This window comes from Palaemon carinicauda, chromosome 19, assembly GCF_036898095.1.
Source record: "Palaemon carinicauda isolate YSFRI2023 chromosome 19, ASM3689809v2, whole genome shotgun sequence".
Classification (NCBI taxonomy): domain Eukaryota; kingdom Metazoa; phylum Arthropoda; class Malacostraca; order Decapoda; family Palaemonidae; genus Palaemon; species Palaemon carinicauda.
In genome coordinates, this window is record NC_090743.1 from 73395407 (window position 1) to 73400352 (window position 4946).

General features: G+C 35.1%; 1 protein-coding gene across 3 annotated transcripts in view; it reads left to right on the forward strand.

The window, feature by feature from the left end:
- Positions 1-612: 612 nt before the first annotated feature.
- Positions 613-4946, forward strand: part of LOC137658673 (GATA-binding factor 5-B-like) — a 126520-nt gene continuing 122186 nt past the window's right edge. For 2 of the 3 annotated variants that reach the window (XM_068393621.1, XM_068393623.1), the window contains exon 1: positions 614-1325. The gene's annotated coding sequence lies outside the window, so the exon portion shown is untranslated. Of the gene's footprint in view, positions 1326-4946 lie in introns of all 3 variants that reach the window. The other variant, XM_068393626.1, reaches the window with a different exon arrangement.

Sequence of the window (4946 nt, forward strand, 5' to 3'; positions counted from 1 at the left end):
ATGAACAGCTTTCCTAAACTAAGCGAGAGAACGGTACTAGAAATCCAAGTAATTTATGGGAAGAAAACGAAAAGGCGAGAGAGAGAGAGAGAGAGAGAGAGAGAGAGAGAGAGAGAGAGAGAGAGAGAGAGAGAGAGAGAGAGAGAGAGAGAGAGAGAGAGTGGTGGGGGGAGTGATACCACCGGATAAGATAATCAAAAGATAAAACCGGATAATAATACCATTTTACAATAGATATGATATGGTATCAAAGGTAGCATATGGACACGTGGAAGGTCTGTTTAATCAAAATCTAATCAAGCTAACACGATCTTAACAAAAATGGATAATTTTATTAAGAAAAAAAATGGACGCAAATTCCTCAGAACCACCATCATGCCGACGGAACTGACGAAAGACCTTCCAAGGGCGGAGGTTGGAGGGACATTTATCCCTCGAGCCCTTGGAGATGTTATCTCCTTCTGGTGGACCGAGGAAGATACAGATTAGAGGGAGAAAACGAAGGCTTGCTGGGAAGCCCTGCGAAGTCCTGCAGGAAAAGATATGATAATTTATCGGCGTGATATTGGCCTTTTATCTTAAACATATAAATTGCGTCACAACCCACCATTCGCTAGTTCTGACGAGGAAAGTGGCATGGAGGTTGTTGTGTCGAGAGAGAAGTTGTAAGTGATACATTAAGAAAGGGACCTGGAAATCAGAATGGGAGGCAAAAAGAGAAAGAAGAGACGGGAAAGACTTCTGTAGTTGTGCTTTAAAGGCAGGTTTAGAGCCTGTCGAATGGTTAGCATTAGTGAAACTTTATAATAACAAAATTAACAAAAGAAAAAAAAAAGCAACAAAAGTTAAAGGTAACAAAGTAAAATGAACTGAGAAGCTTTCTTCATTTGTGCTTTGAGGCAGGTTTAGACCCTGGATAATTTTTTGATAGCTTGTAAAATATTTTTTTTTTTCACAAAACTAGGCAAGTTTCGATGATAAAGTAACAAAAAAAAAAACAATAAAAAGATGGAAAAAAAGCAAACCAGAAAACGTTTTGGTAATATAAAAACTGGATATGATGTTTCATATATTCACTGCCTTCTCTAGCACATAATTATATTTTTGGAAATGTATAAACAAAATTAAAGGTAACAACAAATATCGAGTAGAAAAGACAAACGTTGGTAACACAGTGATTAAAAAAGTGAAAAATTGGAGCAACGCATAAAGAAAACTCTTCGTGTGAACGTAGAAAGTGAAATATATAATGGAACGAAAAAGAAAATGGAAAATTTGCGTGGGACTGGTCGCTGCGAATTTATTTGTCTGCAAGCTATTCAAAGGTAAGTAATTTTTAATAAAACTAAACATACTTTAAATCACTTACATAATCATACATACCACTGATCTCTTTTCTCTAAAGCACACGCTGCTGCAGTTAGAAATAAGCTCGTCGCTCGACTGGGGTCTCCGGGTAAGGGGTAAGAGGACCATGGGTGTTTAAATAGGCAGAGAAAATGGGATAGAAAATGATGTGAGAACAGCAGAGAACAAATGGGCCTAGCCCATTTTGGTCTAGTGTGGATCGATCGATCACATGTCATAATTGGGAGGGGCTAGGCTGACTCATGTGCGCGCAGGAAGGAGAGAGAGAGAGAGAGAGAGAGAGAGAGAGAGAGAGAGATTTTAATACGACACTTATCAAGCAAACTTAGAATATAGCTAAGAGAAAAAGAAACAAATACTTTATATCTATTGCGTACTGTGTGGGAAATATTCCTGCTTCCAAAATAATGATTTATTTTATCAACAAAACTCCAGACTTTTTTTCCATCAAAATATGAAAACAGCAATACTCCACTTTGCCACGTTTGCAAATAATGAAAATCACATGACTTAAAACAATGTTTTGTTCCAAAATATAGTTTTCGGAATCTTAAGTATAGCAAACTGAACAAAATACAAATAAAATCAATTTATACGTTCTTATACAGACTTGACTTTATTATGCTACATAACTTAAAACTCGCAGCGAATGTTTTTATAATGAACAGTCTGACTTGAGTCTCTCTTCATAGTTTATATATGACAGATCTATATCAACGGTTATACTGATCTTAGGACATTTCATAGTTTTTATTCATCAATTCTCATATATAGTTGATCTATTTCCTTATTTCCTTTCCTCACTGGCCTGTCTTTCCCTTATTAGAGTCCTAGGGCTTGTAGCATCCTGCTTTCCAACTAGGGTTGTAGCTTACCTAATAATAATAATAATAATAATAATAATAATAATAATAATAATAATAATGATAATAATAATAATAATAATAATAATAATAATAATAATGATAATAATAATAATAATAACAAAGGTTATGAAACACGAACAGTGAATAGTAGGTATCTACCATTGTTGTTACTGATCTTAATATACTTTCTTTTCTCTCTTATAATTTATTAATTACTTCTCTACTCCATTACCAGACTAGGCTGTTTTCCCTGTAAGACCCCTTGAGCTTGTTGTATTTTGTTTTTTAATTAGGATTATAGTTTAGCTAATAATAATAATAATAATAATAATAATAATAATAATAATAATAATAATAATAATAATGCATTTCATTGCTAATTTTGACATCCTTTAGAGATTGACTGAATTAATTTGAAATAGATGATTTCCACATGACAGGAAACAGAAATTAATCCCGATATTACAGCAATATATTTGGCTCCATACCAATTATTATTATTGTTATTAGCTAAGCTACAACCCTAGTTGGAAAAGCAGGATGCTATAAGCCTCAGGTGTCAAACACGGAAAAATAGTCAAGTGATGAGGATTCTTCCACTCTTCCATCTCCTGCAAAAGGTCCGGAGAAGTAATGGACAATTAGGAAATAAAACATTTAGAGAACGTTAACAACAAAATTCGGTGATTTGTGCCTTAACAATTAGTTATTCTGCATATTCCACATGCTTTAAGATACACAAGTTTAACTATACGCCACAAATTTTTATATATTTCAAGAATTACTCAAAATAATCATGAAAGTCAGAAGCCCATTACTGAAATAACATAACCCAGTCTCCTCTATCAAATCTATTTTCAATATGAGATTAACTTATTTTTAAGACATCATCAGCTTCAAATTTTATGATAATATAAGCAATACTACGCATACTCTTGTTTACATATATGTACAGTTGGACACAGGAATTCCTGTTACACTTTACTCAGAGGAAGTGCACCATGTCACACCCTTATTTCTCGGAGAGTTCCTGTGTATAGCCCGCCCATCACCTCTGTCATCTCTCCCTACACTATCTGTTTGGTAACTCGTTATGCAGTAAGGGTGTGACCGGGTGCGTTTTCTCAGAACTTGGCGTACCATGAATAATACTAATATGACCATTTTCTTCTTCAACGCCCAAAGGATAAACTAAGTTTTATTTTCTCATTTTATCGAAACAACTAAACCAACACCGACATTATAAAAAAGTTTTTCTCATTCTGAGTGGAGTTACCTTAACGTGATGAAAGGGTTCGCTTATCGCCATAATCAGCAAAGCTGTACTGGTCAGGGCCACATATACTAGGTTGGCTTGCTTTGAGTGATCAGACAAAAATCTCCCATCATCACTAATCACCAGTGGTTAGCGTAGTGATGAAAACTGGCTAAACCCCTAATATGAATAAGGACATGTCTGAGGCCTTTGACCTGCAGTGGACTAAAAACGGCTGTATTTGCTGTTGTTGTTATCCATATGGAGATGTAGTAAGTTCAAACACGTATGGTATATAATAGTTTCACGACAATTACTCGTGTGCTAATAGTGAGAGGTACGAGGTATGCTGCCAAGCTATAATAAAGTAGTCACATCAGTAACCAATTAATTCATCGCTTTGAATATTCAAGAATTTAAAACATAAGAAAGACTATTGTCATTGACACCAGAAATAACATTGGTTAAATGCAAAAAATCAAATCATTTATGTAATGTGTATTCATAGTATATACTTAGTAAATACTATTCCTGGTGACATCAATAAACAATTTATAATTCTTGATAAACAATTAATACTTATAAGGATTTTTATGTAGTCTAGCTTCTAAGCAAAGGCTACACATCACTGAATTTACAAGACTATTCGAGAAACTTTGAGAATATCAAATTACTTAACTAAAGCATTAGCAGATAAGATGACTTATCAAGTCAACAAGGCTTGGACTCTCGACCACATGTGCTGCACAGTCTTAGGGACTTCACAGAATGGATGAAATTACTTAACACCCAAAAGTACTAGTGTACATTAGTGGGAGAACAAAAGTTTTATTACACATCAATAGAACAAAAGTATTATTGTACACCTATATGGGAGAGCAAAAGTATCATTTTGCATTAATGGGAGAACAAAAATATCTCTGTACATCAATGGGAGAACAAAAGTATCATTTTACACCTAGGTAGTAGGATGGAAAGGGCACCAGCTCCCCCCCCCCCCCCCCCCCCCCACGTTGAGATACTACCACTAAAGAGTTATTGGGTCCTTTGACTGATCAGACAGTATTATATTGGATCGCATCAATGGGAGAACGAAAGTATTATTGTACACATCAATGAAAGAACAAAAGTATTATTTTACACCTAGGGCACCAACCAACAGTTAAGATACTACCGCTAGAGAATTATTGAGCCCTTTGACTGGCCAGAATGTACAACATTGGATTCCCCTCTTTGGTTTCGGCTTATTTTTTTCTTTACCTCCACATACAGTACATCGAATAGTGTGACCTATTCATTACATATTCTCCCCTGTCCTCATACACCTGACAAAATTGAGATTACCAAACAATTCTTCTTACCTCAAGGGGTCAACTACTGCAATGCAATTGTTCAGTAGCTACTTTCCTCTTGGTAAAGGTAGAAGAGACTCTTTAGCTATGGTAAGCAGCTTTTCT